Source organism: Podarcis erhardii, assembly GCF_964252035.2.
Source record: "Podarcis erhardii genome assembly, chromosome: 2".
Lineage (NCBI taxonomy): Eukaryota > Metazoa > Chordata > Lepidosauria > Squamata > Lacertidae > Podarcis > Podarcis erhardii.
Genome location: NC_138498.1, coordinates 12403865 through 12421923, shown reverse-complemented (window position 1 = coordinate 12421923; position 18059 = coordinate 12403865). Strand labels below are relative to the sequence as shown.

The 18059-nt window shown below is 44.6% G+C and overlaps 1 long non-coding RNA gene across 1 annotated transcript; it reads left to right on the top strand.

Moving 5' to 3' along the window:
* The first annotated feature begins 1913 nt into the window (after positions 1-1913).
* LOC309334628 lies at positions 1914-17648 on the top strand. Its single transcript, XR_014153206.1, has 2 exons — positions 1914-2064; positions 16997-17648. It is a non-coding gene; the product is annotated as an uncharacterized lncRNA (long non-coding RNA).
* Positions 17649-18059: the final 411 nt, after the last annotated feature.

Sequence of the window (18059 nt, the reverse complement as noted above, 5' to 3'; positions counted from 1 at the left end):
GGGAGCCGGCTGAAGTTAAATCCTTCGAAGACAGAGGTCCTCTGGCTGGGACGGGACGACAGGGGGCTGAGGGGGCAACTCCCATCCCTTGCGGGGGTGCAATTAGTGCCAGCACCGTCCGTTAAGAGTTTGGGTGTAATCTTCGATACCTCCCTCTCCATGGAGGCGCAGATTGCAGCTACAACAAAGGCGGCATTCTTTCATCTCCGCCAAGCTAAGCAGTTGGCTCCTTACCTCTCACGCCCTGACCTAGCCACTGTGATCCACGCGACGGTCACCTCCAGACTGGATTATTGTAACTCGCTCTACGTGGGGCTGCCCTTGAGACTGACCCAGAAACTCCAGCGGGTGCAAAATGCTGCAGCAAGACTCCTTACGGGGTCTTCGCTTAGAGATCACATTCATCCGGTGCTATACCAGCTGCACTGGCTCCCGGTGGAGTACAGGATCAGGTTTAAGGTGCTGGTTTTAACCTTCAAAGCCCTATACGGCCTAGGGCCCTCGTACCTACGGGACCGCCTCTCCTGGTATGCCCCACAGAGGAACTTACGATCTTCAAATAAAAACATCTTGAAGGTCCCAAGCCACAGAGAGGTTAGGCTGGCCTCAACTAGAGCCAGGGCTTTTTCGGCTGCGGCTCCAACCTGGTGGAACGCTCTCTCACAAGAGACAAGGGCCCTGCAGGACTTGACATCTTTCCGCAGGGCCTGCAAGACAGAGCTGTTCCACCTGGCCTTTGGTCAGGGCGCAGCCTGACTCCCTCCTCTGGCAATCTTTACAAACTTTAGTTTATGGTTGCCATCAATTTTGATTTTAATTCATTTTAATCCATTTTTATACTGTTTTATAATGCTGTACTGTTTTAGTGTTGTTAGCCGCCCTGAGCCCGGCTTCGGCTGGGGAGGGCGGGATATAAATAAAATTTATTATTATTATTATTATTATTACTTGACTGCTCTTGTGTTTCACATCCCACAATATCCATATAGATGATTCAGATCCATTTATTCGTACCTACTCATCAGACCATAACAAAACATAACAAAGTTTATAACAGTGTGAAAGTGGTACAAGGTGGCATCAGTTGGTAGAGCATGAGACTTTAAATCTCAAGGTCATGAGTTCGAGCCCCACGCTGGGTCATCTAGTCCAACCCCCTGCAATGTGGAAATCTTTTGCCCAATGTGGGGCTCGAACCCACAATTCTGAGCTTAAGAGTCTCATGCTTTACCAGTTGAGCTATTCCAGATGTTGTGTCCAGCTTCTTTAATAATAATAATAATAATAATAATAATAATAATAATAATAATATATTATTTATACCCCGCCCATCTGGCCGGGTTTCCCCAGCCACTCTGGGTGGCTTCCAATAAAACACTAAAATACAATAACCTATTAAACATTAAAAGCTTCCCTAAACAGGGCTGCCTTCAGGTGTCTTCTAAAAGTCTGGTAGTTGTTTTTCTCTTTGACATCTGGTGGGAGGGCGTTCCACAGGGCAGGTGCCACCACCGAGAAGGCCCTCTTCCTGGTTCCCTGTAACTTGGCTTCTCGCCGCGAGGGAACCACCAGAAGGCCCTCGGCACTATGAGGACCGCCCCCCCCCAAAGCCTGTATGTCTCTCTCTCTGCCGCCACCACCATATCAGCTTCTCTCAATCAGACACCAAAGTCACATTGTGTAGGCCTTCCTATCTTACCACAAAGTTTAGGAAAGTTCCCTTCATCACACCCTTAAAAATGCCAGCGTTTAAAAGCAAACGCTGCAAGCTCCTCACCTTTCTGCTTAAGTAAGTGGCTGGGGCCGCTTGCCTTCATGGCCTCCCCTTCAGTAACATGGTGACATAACATGGTGACATATCCCACCACTTCTTTATGATTCATGGTGAGTCCTGTTGCTAGGATAGCCAGGTCTCCTGCTTTGAAAAGCACAGCCTCCTGTTTTGATGGACTATCAGAGAACAGTTCTCTGAAGGTGTCCTCTGTTGGAGAGCTATTTGTCCAGTCCGAGTCTGGTTTAGAGATAAAGAACCATTTAAAAAAGGAGATCGGGATCCCACCAACAGTGAGTAGTACCTGGTAAGCAGAAGGGGCAAGCAGAACTGGTCACTAGGGCTGGGCGATATCTGGTTTTCAACTTCATGATCAGGGCCGGATTTAGGTTTGATGAGGGCCTAAGCTACTGCAGGTAATGGGGCCCTTTATATGTGACATTTTAGGGAGCAGGCTAGCAGGCGGGGCCCATGACTTACATCATAGGAGCCTACACAACACAAAACACTCTTTTTCTGCATGCATGCATGTTTTATTTGATTTGTTTTAGGGTTTTTTGAAATGTACATCCAGTGTTGTTTTTTTCCTTTAAATTTTTTGGGAGCTCCCAGGAGAGTGGGGTCGTAAGCTATAGCTTGTTTAGCTTATACATAAAACCGGCACTGTTCATGACATATCACCAGCTAAACATCCTGATATATATCACCATGTCTGAAATAAGGATGGAGCTATGCATTGGCTGGCTTCATTGTGATTTTTGCATAGAGCACACACACACACACACACACAGAGAGAGAGAGAGAGAGAGAGAGAGAGAGAGAGAGAAACAGAGACAGATTGATTCGCAATATATTTCCAGGTCAAAAATTATTAAATTAATATCATGATATGGACTTGAAACTGGTTTTGGGTGATATATCGCCCAGCCCTCACACACCTCATGATTTGTGATATACAGTGGTACCTCGGGTTACATACACTTCAGGTTACATACGCTTTAGGTTACAGACTCCGCAAACCCAGAAATAGTACCTTGGGTTAAGAACTTTGCTTCAGGGTGAGAACAGAAATCGTGCTCCGGCAGCGCAGCAGCAGGAGGAGGCCCCATTAGCTAAAGTGGTGCTTCAGGTTAAGAACAGTTTCAGGTTAAGAACAGACCTCTGGAACGAATTAAGTACCGGTACTTAACCCGAGGTACCACTGTATTGCCAGGTCAAAATCTATGAAACCAATACTACAATATGGACTTCAAACCTGTTTTACTGGTCGCTTGGTGTTTTCTTCACTATGCTTTGCATTTATTTTAAAATGTGTGTCCTTCCATATAAATTACCGCATGCAAATTGACCTCTTTTTTCGGCAATGTACGCCCTCCTTTTTTTGGCCACAGCCCCTACCTCTTGCTCTTCCTCCTTGCCTGTCCCACTCTGTAGCCATGAAGTCAGAGAACTGACTCCATCTCATGGTCTTAAATAAATGGTTCCCATTTGCTGTTTGCCATGATTGGCATTTGCATCTAATAAATCAAAAAAATTATTTCATTAGATTAAATTACAAAAAATACTGGCCTCCTGCAATTTGTATATTTTAACATGCTTGCTGCCAATTTGCTGAATGTAACCAATTAATTAAGCCTGACCGTTCAGCCTGATCTCAATGTTTCAAGGTGGGTTAGTACACAGAGAAGGAGGTATAAAGAACTTCTGGGAGGTAAGGAGTGTTGTAAGTCAGTGGGAAACCTAAATGTGAGTAGCCGGGGATGCTTAAAATTGTTTCATTTATTACATAACTATAAAGAAGTTTAATTAAATGACCAATACTTGACAGTAATAATCAGTCTGGATCTTAGAAGCCAGTAGCAGGTTTATTTCTTATCAAACAGCTGGATCAAAAACAACTTGCATGATTCCATCCCACCCACCATCCATCTTCTGTCTTATCACACTTTAAGAGGGCCATGCCTTGCTTTTCTTTTAATGAAAACTGAAAATGGAGGGAAGTGGAAGATCATTGCAAGTGTGAGGACAGCCCACATTCCTCCATGCATGTGTGGAATTTCACGGTTGGGTTAAAACTTTCCTACCCAAGGGAAAAGGGATGCAGGTGGCGCTGTGGGTTAAACCACAGAGCCTAGGGCTTGCCGATCAGAAGGTTGGCGGTTTGAATCCCCATGACGGGGTGAGCTCCCGTTGCTCGGTCCCTGCTCCTGCCAACCTAGCAGTTTGAAAGCACATCAAAGTGCAAGTAGATAAATAGGTACCGCTCTGGTGGGAAGGTAAACAGCGTTTCTGTGCGTTCTGGTTCGTCAGAAGCGACTTAGTCATGCTGGCCACATGACCCGGAAGCTGTACGCCGGCTCCCTTGGCCAATAAAGCAAGATGAGCACCACAACCCCAGAGTCTGTCATGACTGGACCTAAAAATCAGGGGTCCCTTTACCTTTACCTTTACCCAAGAGAAGTTCAGCTCGAATGATGGGGAGATTTGGGATGAAACTGCCTTTTGTCTTTGGCCTTTCAGGTGAGAGACCTTTGAATTTTGGTGGATACTAAAATGAGATGCTCTCTGTGGGAATGTTCAGGGAGGCAGGAGAGGATATATTGTTTAATCATATCCTTTCCAACTTGCGTTAGCAAGTTCTATAATTTAGCAGAGTAACATCCCCCTTTTTAAACTTACACAGCGGATAGGTTTGCCAGGCTTGTTAAGCCTCTAAAGTAAGTTTCCTGGTAATTCCCCTTTTATTCCCTCTTAAAAAGAATAGACAGAACACAGTCTTGTATAAAAGTATAAAATACAGTGGTACCTCGAGTTAAGTACTTAATTTGTTCTGGAGGTCCGTTCTTAACCTGAAACTGTTCTTAATCTGAAGCACCACTTTAGCTAATGGATGCTCCAGCTGCTGCCGTGCTGCCGGAGAACGATTTCTGTTTTCATCCTGAAGCAAAGTTCTTAAGCCGAGGTACTATTTCTGGGTTAGCGGAGTCTTTAACCTGAAGTGTATGTAACCTGAAGCGTATGTAACCCGAGGTACCACTGTAGTTTACTCACTCATTCTGTTCACAGATGGATCCCAGAAGGCAGACTTAAGTTACAAAATCTGTACACCTGGAATCTATCCCATAAGGAGATAGTTCCTTTGTCCTCTCTTGGCTGGAAGCTGGAAGCCAAGAGAGCATCTTGGGCTGATGCTTCTTCTACGAAAGCAAAATGGAGAAGAGAGAGATGTAGTGGCCAGTCCTGTGCTTTTGTTACCTGTACAGGTGAGGTCACGCCCACCTCTGGTCACATGTAGAGGAAGTTTGTCCCAGCACAGGAGGAACAGGAAGTTTATCTACTGGCCGGACAAACACCCCTCTTCATGTCTAAACATGTCCACTCTAGGAATGTTGTATTTGATGGCCCAAAAATGGAAACAAGAGGAAGTACCGACAATTCAAGAATGGAGAATGAAACTAACGGACTACTCGGAACTTGATAAACTGACCGGGAAAATAAGATATACTCGAAACCAAAAGTTCATCGAAGATTGGGGAAAATTTGTAGAATATCTGAAAAATATATGTGAGGTGCAAACAACGCTAGTGGGGTTTCAAGAAGCACTGTAAAACTCTAAGAGGTATTGTTTAAAGGAAACAGAAAAAAGGAGGGAAGATAAATGGCAATACAATTAAAGAAATGTGTATTGAACGTTAAAAATGGATGATTACCAGAAAAGCTGAAGGAAGACCAAAAATTGAATTTTGTTAAAATTAGGTAAAATTTGGATAATATTGTATGACTGTATTGAAAATTAATAAAAAATTATTTTTTTAAAAAAAGGAATGTTGTATTTGACTGCTCTGTGTTTCATACCCTACACTCTTTACCCTTGTTTAGGTTAATAACTGTCTGTTCATCAAACTTAGAGGTGGGGAACTTCTTTCAGCTGAGGGCCACATTCCATTCTGAGCAATGTTCTGGGGGCCACTGGGCAGTGGTGAGTAAAGCCAGAAGGAAAAATAGGATGGAGCCATGAACATAAATTTGATCATGTAGCACCAATCCTGGCACAACTGCACTGACTGTCAATTAGTTTCCAGGCCCAATTCAAAGTGCTGGTGTTGACCTATAAAGCCTTACATGGCTCAGGACCACAATACCTCAAGGATTGCCTCTTCGCATATGAACTAACCCAGACTCTGCACTTGTTATCTGAGGGCTTTTTCTATGTCCCCCCCATCCCAGAGAGGTTCGGAGGGTGGCAACAAGAGAAATGGCCTTTTCTGTGGTGGCTCCCTGATTGTGGAATGTTCTCCCCAGAGAGGCTCACCTGGTGCTATCACTACATATTTTTAGGCACCAGGCAAAAACATTCGCCTTTACCCTATGGCTGTTTAAATAATCTACGACCTGTGAAAGTGTGGGGGAGAGGACAGCTATTATGATGACTACAGCGGTACCTCGGTTTTCAAACGTAATGCGTTCCGGAAGACCCTTCCAAAATGTTTGAAAACCGAAGCATTTACTTCCAGAAGCATTTACTATGGAAAACTCAATACAGAAGCCGTATGGCACTTTCAACTTCTGAAAAGTGTTCGAAAACCGAAGCGGTTTCTTCAGGGTTTTTGGCATTTGAAAACCGAAACATTCGACTTCCGAGTCATTCAAAAACCGAGGTACCACTGTATAGTGGTACCTTGGGTTAAGAACTTAATTCGTTCTGGAGGTCTGTTCTTAACCTGAAACTGTTCTTAACCTGAAGCACCACTTTAGTTAATGGGGCTTCCCGCTGCTGCTGCTGCGCTGCCGGAGCACGATTTCTGTTCTCATCCTGAAGCAAAGTTCTTAACCTGAGGTAATATTTCTGGGTTAGTGGAGTCTGTAACCTGAAGCTTATGTAACTGAAGCATATGTAACCCAAGGTACCACAAAACATTTGGAAAAACAAAACATTTACCACTCTCAACTGGAGCTACTGAAAAAACAGAAAAACAAGAAACTCTCTAACCTTTCCAACCTACAGGCTACTAATCAAAACAAGATCAACACTATTGTCAATCTCTCACAGCAAGCACTCAGCCCAGCTGAGGAATCAGTCCTTTCACGTGGACTGTCATTCTGCCCTGCCAAATCCCCACATATGATTCAGTTCTGTGGGGACTTGGAAGCATTTTTCCGCCGTTTACGCCTGAAGGAGTATTTTCAACACACACAACAACAAGACAAAGCAGAACAAGCAACAACTTCACAACACAACACCTCTCAACCCACTGGAGAACAACAACCACCCTCCCAACAGAACACTGACCACCAACTACCACCGAAAAAGTGTTACACAAAAAGGGACTCCACATGGACCCCTCCTGATGGACGCAATACCACACTGGACTTGTACATTGACTGCTTCCGCCACAGAATCCAAACAGATGTGACCAGAAAACACCATCGCTCACAACAAAATCTAAACCATGCTGAAAGGAGAGCCATAGATAATCTCAGAAACAACCCAGACATTATAATTAAAGAAGCGGACAAAGGTGGAGCTGTCGTCATCATGAACAAAACTGACTACATTCAGGAGGCTCACAGACAACTTTCCAATACCGCCTTTTACATAAAATTGGGCTCAGACCCCACACAAGAATACAAAAAAGAACTGAACAAGATTGTTAAGGAGCTACCCCCACACATCCAAGAACAGATCCTCACAAACACACCAACAGAACCTCGACCAGGAACTTTCTATCTTCTACCTAAAATACACAAACCAGGAAATCCAGGACGCCCCATCATTTCAGGTATTGGCACTATTACAGTGGGTGTCTCCGGTTATATGGACTCTGTTCTGAAACCATATGCCATCAGTGCTCCCAGCTATGTATGTGACACCACAGATTTTCTGAGGAAAATACAATCTTTAAATAATCTTCCTAACAATACTATACTAGCTACTATGGATGTGGAATCTCTGTATACCAACATCCCACACAACGATGGTTTACAAGCTATAAGGAACACCATTTCAGATAAAACCACAGCGGACTTTGCTACCAAACTCTGCCAATTTGTCCTTACCCACAACAACTTCAAATTCGGTGATGACCTGTTCCTTCAGATCAGCGGCACAGCAATGGGCACCCGCATGGCCCCACAGTATGCCAACATCTTCATGGCAGATTTAGAACAACGTTTCCTAAATTCCTACCCACTCAAACCTCTCTTGTACCTGCGATACATTGACGATATTTTTATCATCTGGACACATGGTCAACAGACCCTGGACACCTTCCACCAGAAATTCAATGATTTTCACCCCACAATCAACCTAACAATGAATCAATCTATGCAAGAAATACATTTTTTGGACACTACTATAAAAATACAGGATGGGCGCATAGACACCACCTTATACCGTAAACCAACTGACCGACAAACATATCTACATGCCTCTAGCTACCATCCCAAACATACCAAACAGTCCATTGTATATAGCCAGGCACTACGTTACAGCCGCATCTGTTCCAATTCTACAGACAGAGACTCTCACCTAAGAGATCTACAGCAAACCTTTTTAGAACTAAAATACCCAGCAGATGAAGTTAGACAAAGATCAACAGAGCCAGACTGATACCCAGAGAGAACTTGCTGCAAGACAGACCCAAAAAAGAAAATAACAGGACACCTCTAGTCATCACATACAGCTCCCAAGTTAAAACAGTACAACGCATCATCAGAGATCTACAACCTCTCCTGGACAATGACAGTTCTCTTTCTCAAGCTCTGGGAGGAAGACCTTTCATTGCCTACAGACAGCCACCCAATCTTAAACAACTCCTAACCCACAATAATACTACAACCAGACTTAACACGGACACTGGCACCAGAGCCTGCAATAAACCCAGATGCCAACTTTGCTGCCACATACACCCGGACAACACCATTACTGGCCCCAACAACATCACACATACCATCTCGGGACTATTTAATTGCTCATCGTCTAACATTGTGTATGCCATCAAATGCCAACAGTGTCCTTCAGCTCTCTATATTGGACAAACAGGCCAAACCTTACGCCAAAGAATAAACGGACATAAATCGGACATCAGGAATCACAAGACAGAGAAACCAGTAGGAGAACACTTCAATCTCCCAGGACATTCTATACAAGATCTCAAAGTAGCTGTTCTATTACAAAGGAATTTCAGAAATAAACTGGAAAGAGAAGCTGCTGAATTGCAACTTATTACCAAACTTAAAACCATGGAGAGACCTGGTCTGAACAAAGACATTGGATTCTTATCTCATTATACATGACAAAGCCATTTTTCACCTTTTCACCCCTTGCTTTTTCCTGTAAGACCTATTGCAGTCGTTAAGAGTCGTCAACAGGCTCATCACAGCTATCTGCCTATCACCCATTCCCACCACCCTTCTGAGTAATACCCCTCCCCACCTTCTCACTATATAGAAGGGTCTGGTGACTTCTGTTTCAGTGTATCTGAAGAAGTGTGCATGCACACGAAAGCTCATACCTAGAACTAACTTAGTTGGTCTTTAAGGTGCTACTGGAAGGAATTTTTTTATTTTGTTTTGACCAAGGTACCACTGTATTTAATTGTTAAGCTGTCTGTCAGTCAGCTTTTTATTAAGTTTTCACTGCATTTTTATCAATGATGTTCTGTAATGTGTTTTTAATGTTATACACTGCCTTGGGATCTTTTGATAAAGGGTGGTATATAAATTGAAATAATAGAAATAGAAATACGGTAGGCTGGTTTCTACCCACACTCACACACCCTGCTCCATCCTCCATCTAGATGAGGAAGAGGCATGATCAGAGCTCCAGGACCATAGCTGTCAACTTTCAGATTTGAAAATAAGGGATCAGCAGCCTCACCTGTCCCAGGGACAGTCCACAGGATATCTAACAATCCGGGATAGCAGCAAGAAGCAGCAGGAAATGGTGCTGGAATAAGGGAATTTCCCGCAAAAAAAAAGCGAAGGTTGACAGCTATGTCCAGGACACAATCCAGATAAGCAAAAACACATGGCAAGAGTGCAAATCAGGGTTGGTGAGGTGTGTGGCTAGAGGAGAAGGGGTGTGGCTCGGGAGTGGATGTGGTCTGGGGAGAGTCCTGAGGGCCAGACTAAGAGGTAAAGTTCCTAACCAAAGCATTACCTAGGTGGGTTGGTGCCAGCAGCCAGTTATGTGAGGCAAGGGATGGAGAACACACAGAGTGATTATGTCACATCAAATGTTGCCTTATACAGAACCACACCAGGGGTAGGCAACCTAAGGCCCTGAGGCCAGATGCAGCTCAATCGCCTTCTCAATCCGGCCCGCGGACAGTCCGGGAATCAGCATGTTTTTACATGAGTAGAATGTGTCCTTTTATTTAAAATGCATTTCTGGGTTATTTGTGGGGCATAGGAATTCTTTCATTTCCCCCCAAAAAATATATTCTGGCCCACCACATGGTCTGGGGGACAGTGGACTGGCCATCAGCTGAAAAAGGTTGCTGACCCCTGAACCACACTTTACCTGAGAGAACAAATCTGGGAGCAGCGGTGGCTCCATGTTTGTTGGTAACATCTTTAGTTATGTCCTTAGATGTCAGAGTTATTTACCATAGCTGTCAACTTTTCCCTTTTCTTGTGAGGAATCCTATTCAGAATAAGGGAGTTTCCCTTAAAAAAAGGGAAACGTTGACAGCTATGTTATTTTCTAGTATTTGATTTATTTTCAAAAAATTCAGGTCGCCTTTGCCAAAGCGGCACACAATATCAAAACCGTTCAAATAACAGGCTGTGAAATTAGAAAAACATAATCTAAAACACATTCGTATGCTGAAAAGGAATTAAAGCAATAGCACATAACACAGTAGCACCATAAAAAAACATACATGTAAAACAAGAAGCAGATTTATTTATTTTTAAACCCAGCAGCAGTAAATCACCAGCGTAAATACAACTTGAACAAAGTTTGGAACAAAGTTTGGAACAAAGAGTTTACATAGCTCATTTCAAAACCAGGAGCAGGGGATCTGTGGTCCTCAAGGTATTGGACTCCAACTCCCATCTGCCCCAACCAGACTGGCCAATGGTCAGGGATTATGGGAGCTGGAGTCCAACAACAGCCAAAGGGCTTTAGGATGGTGCCTGGCTGGCACAATTTGAACAGGTGAAGCCTTTTATAGTATGGAAACACAACTATGGGGAAAGTTTCACTTGTTAACAGTCTGTCTGTCAGACATCTTATTACTTGTGTGTGGCCCCTTGTTTACTTTTAAGCCCTATACTTTGACACAGCAGATTGTACCATTCCGAATACTGGTTTTTCATTTTTTATTGAAAGGATCAACTTTTTATGAACTTAAATGTTTATTTGCATGAACGTGAACTCATAGTTTGTTTTGGTAAGGGAGGAACTCAAACTAGTTCCTTTTCAACGAACATTTCAAGCAGTGGAGGAAAGCCAAACTGATAATTGGGACATTTCAAGAGCACAAGGAACAACTGTAATTCAGAAATGGTTTCCAATGTGTTTTGATCCCTTTGTTGGGATGAATTGTTCAATGCATCTCTTTCTACTACTTATCCAGGCCTGAGTCTCCTAACATGCCTTTACAAACATGTAATTTAGGAGAAATTTGCAGTAAAACGCTGGTGAATTTTCAGGAGGACTTTTTAAAAAGATTGCCAAGTGACATGGAAACATGGAGAGTGAAAAATTTGGAAAATAAGAAATGGACAGCGGCTAGGTTCTACCGTACTTGCACTGTTGCAAGCAGCATGCCTCTGAATGTCAGTTGCCGGAAATCGCAAGCAGAGAGAGCACTGTTGAATCCCGAGTGCAGGTGGCGCTGTGATCTAAACCACTGAGCCTCCTGGGCTTGCCAATTGGAAGTTCAGCAGTTTGAATCCCCACAACGGGGTGGGCTCCCGATGCTCTGTCCCAGCTCCTGCCAACCTAGCAGTTCGAAAGCACACCAGTGCAAGTAGATAAAGAGCTACCACTGTGGCGGGAAGGTAAACAGCATTTCCATGTGCTCTGGTTCCCGTCACACCAGAAGCGGTTTAGTCCTGCTAGTCACATGACCCGGAAAGCCGTCTGTGGACAAACAGCGCCTCCCTCGGCCTGAAAGCAAGATGAGCCACAACTCCATAGTCACCTTTGACTGGACTTAACTGTCCAGGGGTCCTTTACCTTTACCACCCTCTAGTGAAGATATCAGCTTCCCCTTCCCTTCCATCTCTGGACAAACAGCTTTCTTAATATTGGGAGCAAGGGCAGAATGCCGCAGCTGCAGCAACAAAAATAAAGATGGAAGAACCTTCATTAATTGCATAAGAGTGCCTGCAAGAATCTCAAGATGGGCTAGATGACGTGAGACCTGCCTGTGTGCTTCTTGCCCCACAGTATATAACACCACCACACTACGAACCCTTTGCCAGCACTAGGAAACCATGTTCTCCAACCTCAGGGCATTGGGAGTCAACCATGGGATTCAGCCCTTATGCGATCGTGTTTCTTTAACCAAAAAAAAAAACCTTCCCATAGCTCATGCCATCCGCTTCTCTGGTCTATTTTACTCAATGAGCCAAGTTTCGCCAAGTTCTGAATGTGTACATCTTTGTGATAGGCCCCTGGAGCTCATTTTACATGAAGGCAACACAGGTTGATGTATTTTTAAATGGCTTGATTTTTATCACCTTGCTTAATGATTTGTCACATTATTTATTAGACGGTGGGATATCCGGAGGGATCCATCGCATTAACGTATAAATAATGTGGCAAATAGTTCAATAGAGCCATAAAAAAGTGATTTCAAAATAAATTGACCTATGTTAAGCTACATGTAAACTAAGGCTGTGAATGATAATGCATGCCATGCCCTTAAGTCTGAAAAATGGGGTCCAGGGAGGAAGGCAGCTAAAAAGTCCTCTAGAGAACGAAGGCTTTGGCCAAGCCACTAGTACTTAAATGGGGTGTAGAGAACCCTTAGCCTTACAGATGTTGATCCAATGGTCCAGGGATGGTGGAAATTGTAGATCAGTAACATCTGGAAGGCCAAAGGTTCCCAACGCCTGCACTAAAGCTTTCACTTCCTAACTGTGATAGGGAAATAGTAATACAGTGGTGCCTCGCAAGATGAAAAGAATCCATTCCGCGAGTCTCTTCGTCTTGCGGTTTTTTCGTCTTGCGAAGCAACCCTATTAGCGGCTTAGCGGATTAGCGCTATTAGCGGCTTAGCGGCTAAGTGGCTATTAGCAGCTTAGCGATTTAGAAAAAGGGGGGGAGCGAAAAAAAATGCAAGACTCGCAAGATGTTTTCGTCTTGCGAAGCAAGCCCATAGAGAAATTCGTCTTGCGAAGCGACTCGAAAAAACGGAAAACCCTTTCGTCTAGCGGGTTTTTCGTCTTGCGAGACATTCGTCTTGTGGGGCACCACTGTACTGGCCAACCTTGCAGGGCTGTTGTCAAGATAAAATCATGAGAACATAAGAGCATCTGCGGAATAACTAACAACAAGATCCACCCTTCTCCTACCTCCTGCTTTTCCAAAATCAGTTTGCTCAAGACTATCCGGTGTTATGTAGATCATCTCATACCTGACCACCTGGGTTGCCCTTTTTTAACCTGACCAAGGTATGGCAACCCAGCCAGTCACCACATCAGTGAAGAAAAAATAAGCATTGTATCAAGATGCTTAATGTAACCAAGTACCTAATAATATTGTTTTATTTCAGTTATTAAGTGTGGAGCTGTGGAAACAGGTCCCTGACAGGTTGTTATAGCCCTTTATTGTTCTACATATCAATTTCAGTTCCCAGTGCTGGGCTGGCACACAAAATGCATTATGCCCTTATTAGTCCATTCGACCAGCTGCCACTGGGCCCTCCCTCGCCTCGTCATGAAATTAAAAGACGCCTGCTCCTTGGGAGAAAGGCGATGGCAAACCTAGACAGCGTCTTAAAAAGCAGAGACATCACCTTGCCAACAAAGGTCCGTATAGTTAAAGCCATGGTTTTCCCAGTAGTGATGTATGGGAGTGAGAGCTGGACCATCAAGAAGGCTGATCGCCGAAGAATTGATGCTTTTGAATTCTGGTGCTGGAGGAGACTCTTGAGAGTCCCATGGACTGCAAGAAGATCAAACCGATCCATTCTGAAGGAAATCAGCCCTGAGTGCTCACTGGAAGGACAGATCCTGAAGCTGAGGCTCCAATACTTTGGCCACCTCATGAGAAGAGAAGACTCCCTGGAAAAGACCCTGATGTTGGGAAAGATGGAGGGCACAAGAAGAAGGGGACGACAGAGGATGAGATGGTTGGACAGTGTTCTTGAAGCTACCAGCATGAGTTTGACCAAACTGCATGAGGCACTGGAAGACAGGAGTGCCTGGCGTGCTCTGGTCCATGGGGTCACGAAGAGTCGGACACGACTAAACGACTAAACAATAACAACTGCAGAGCACATGAGATTTAAGCTTGATCTTGCCTGGCACCACTTCTCCACCAGAGACGGAGACGGTGGGGTGCGGGTGGCACAGGCAGCAGCAGCAACAAAGCAGTGAAACGGGACATGGTGAACCTTCCACTTGACCATGAAGCTCAGTGGGTGACCTTGGGCCAGTCACTGCCTCTCAGCCTAACCTACGTCATAGGGTTGTTGTGGGGATTCCATGAGGAAGGGGGAAGTACCATGTGTACCACCTTGTGTTCCTCGGAGAAAAAGGTGAGATATAAATGCAATAAATAAGTAATAGCTAAAGGTGGGCTATACATAGAAAAAAACAAGTACATGGATGGAGGAGTAGAGGTCCTATTCAAGTGTTGATCCCTGCAGACTCCACCCCCAATCTTTGCACATTAAGGCAGAAGGTCTGAAGGGAAATTCTTTGCACAAATTCTTAGAGTCCTCCCTGCAGTCAGGTATCCTGAGCACAGTTCCCGCACACGGGAAGGATTCTAAGCGCTCTCAGGTGAACATTCTTTGAATCTCCCTCAGTGCTTCTCAGATGAGTAGGAAATAATAATAATAATACAGTAGTAGTAGTAAAGGTAAAGGTAAAGGTACCCCTGTCCGTACAGGCCAGTCGTGTCCGACTCTAGGGTTGTGCGCCCATCTCACTTAAGAGGCCGGGGGCCAGCGCTGTCTGGAGACACTTCCGGGTCACGTGGCCAGCGTGACGAAGCTGCTCTGGCGAGCCAGCACCAGCGCAGCGCACGGAAACGCCGTTTACCTTCCCGCTATAAAGCGGTACCTATTTATCTACTTGCACTTAGGGGTGCTTTCGAACTGCTAGGTGGGCAGGAGCTGGGACCGAAAGACGGGAGCTCACCCCGCCGCGGGGATTCGAACCGCCGACCATGCGATCGGCAAGTCCTAGGCACTGAGTTTTACCCGCAGCGCCACCCGTGTCCCTAGTAGTAGTAATAATAATAATAATAATAATAATAATAATAATAATAATAATACTTATACCCTGTCCATCTATCCTCAACCACTCTGGGCGGCTTCCAATAGGATATTAAAAACACAATAAAACACCAAACATTAAAAACTTCCCTAAACAGGGCTGCCTTCAGATGTCTTCTAAAAGTCAGATACAGTGGTACCTCTGGATGTGAACGGGATCCGTTCTGGAGCCTCGTTCGCATCCTGAAGCGAACACAATCTGTGTCTGCGCGTGCACAGGTTTTGATTCGCCGCTTCTGAGCATGTGCATGACGTCATTTTGAGCATCTGCGCATGCACAAGTGGCGAAATCCAGAAATAGCACGTTCTGTTACTTCCGGGTCGCCACAGAGCATAACCTGAAAACACTGAAGCTGAAGCGACTTCAACCTGAGGTATGACTGTAGTTGTTTATTTCCTTGACTTCTGATGGGAGGGCCTTCCACAGGGCGGGCGCCATTACTGAAAAGACCCTCTGCCTGGTTCCCTGTAACCTCACTTCTCGCAAAGAAGGAACCACCAGAAGGCCCTCAGAGCTGGACCTCAATGTCCGGGTTGAACAATGGGGGTGGAGACACTCTTTCAGGTATACTGGGCTGAGGCCGTTTAGGGCTTTAAAGGTCAGCACCAACACTTTGAATTGTGCTCAAAAACATACTGAGAGCCAATGAAGGTCTTTCAGAACAGGTGTTATATGGTCTCGACAGATGCTCCCAGTCACCAGTCTAGTTGCCACTTTCTGGATTAATTGTAGTTTCTGGGTCACCTTCAAAGGTAGCCCCACATAGAGCGCATTGCAGTAGTCCAAGTGGGAGATAACTTGAGCAGGGGTCAGCATACATTTTCAGCAGGGGGCTGCCCCACTGTCCCTCAGACATTATGCGTGGCCGGACTATATGGGGGGGGTGAATGAATTCCTATGCCCCACAAATAACCCAGAGATGCATTTTAAATCAAAGCACACATTCTACTCATGTAAAAACATGCTGATTCCCAGACCGTCTGTGGGCCAGATTTAGAAGGCGATTGGCCGAATCCAGCCCCTGGGCCTTAGTCTTCCTACCCATGAAATCACAGGAAAGGAGCTGGGAGGGATAGGGGCATATGTGTATATAGTGGTACTTCTGGTTAAGAACTTAATTCGTTCTGGAGGTCTGTTCTTACCCTGAAACTGTTCTTAACATAAGGTACCACTTTAGCTAATGGGGCCTCCCGCTGTCGCTGAACCGCCGGAGCACGATTTCTGTTCTTATCCTGAAGCAAAGTTCTTAACCCGAGGTACTATTTCTGGGTTAGCAGAGTCTGTGACCTGAAGCGTCTGTAACCTTAAGCGTCTGTAACCCGAGGTACCACTGTATTTATTCACACATTATGTGCCATTTTATTCACACATTTTTTTCATCACCTGAATAGGGATCGATAGATGGATGGTACCTCGGGTTACATACGCTTCAGGTTATAGACTGCTAACCCAGAAATAGTACCGAGTTAAGAACTTTGCTTCAGGATGAGAACAGAAATCGTGCTCCAGCAGCGCAGTGGCAGCAGGAGGCCCCATTAGCTAAAGTGGTACCTCAGGTTAAGTACTGTTTCAGATTAAGAACGGACCTCCAGAACGAATTAAGTACTTAACCCGAGGTACCACTGTATGATTCCTGCTGTTATTTTATTCCTTTTTTAAAAAAAGAAACTAAAAAATGAATAATTTCTTCACATCCGAAGTGCTTTCATAAGAAAACAGGAGGGGGGACCCAGAGAGCTCTTTAATGCTGACCTTTCATAGGAAGAAGCCATCGAGGAAGATTGAGAAATGACTATTCCAAAGAGGCTCTAGCCATCGCAATGGATATCAGCTCATCCTGCGCCTCCTTCTGCTCATGCCAGATATTTGATCTCCTCCAATGTTGCCAAATGATCTTATCCTCCAGCTGTAAGATGCATCTTGCATCTTTCTTTTTTTTTAGCTTTTACTATGTGCTACAGCTTAATTATTTAACACCACCGGGTTATGCAAGTTGATGCATATGTTTCCAAGGGACAGAGTGGGAGTGATTGATTGGCTGACTGACAGATGGAAATAAACAGCAGAGATGGGGAGGGCAGGGGGAGGAAAGAGGATGCTCCATTTTTATTGCAAGTGTCAAAGGGACAAAGCAGAGAGGAAAGTTAAAAACCGGCTGCCTCGCAGACTCAGAGCCCTCTTGGGTACTCATGCCAATCCACTCACTCCTTCCGCTCACTTGTCATTTGCTCAGAAATCATCCCTGCTCTGAAAATGATCTTACAAAGTCACGGGGCGTCAGAAGACCAAGAACATGTTGCAGGAACCTATGTGCACGTCTGTCCAATTCTACATTCAGGCTTTGCTTTGCTCAGGTTAAATGTCGAAGACAGAATAAACCTCTGCAGCTCAAAGCAGCGGGGTATTTTTCTTATGGAAGTTGTAGAATCCCTATTATTGCAAGCATGTAAAAAACACCGTTTGCATAATAGATAAGCAGCTACCCTGAGGTCCACACGCACACGGGATAAATTAATCCTGCCTCCCTTCAAAAGAAGGAACGAGATATCATACTTCTCAACTGCCCCAATTAAATTGGGACATCCCATTTTGGGGTGTGAGCTCAAAGTGCAATATTGTGTGGGTCATGTGACTTGTGCAGGAGCATGCCCCAGTTTTTCACAGTGACATCTTGGAGCGTAAAATAAATAAATAAATAAATAAATAAATAAATAAATAAATAAATAAATTTTATTTATACCCCGCCCTCCCCAGCCAGAGCCGGGCTCAGGGCGGCTAACACCAGTAAAATTACAGTAAAAACATAATAAGAAAAACAACAAAA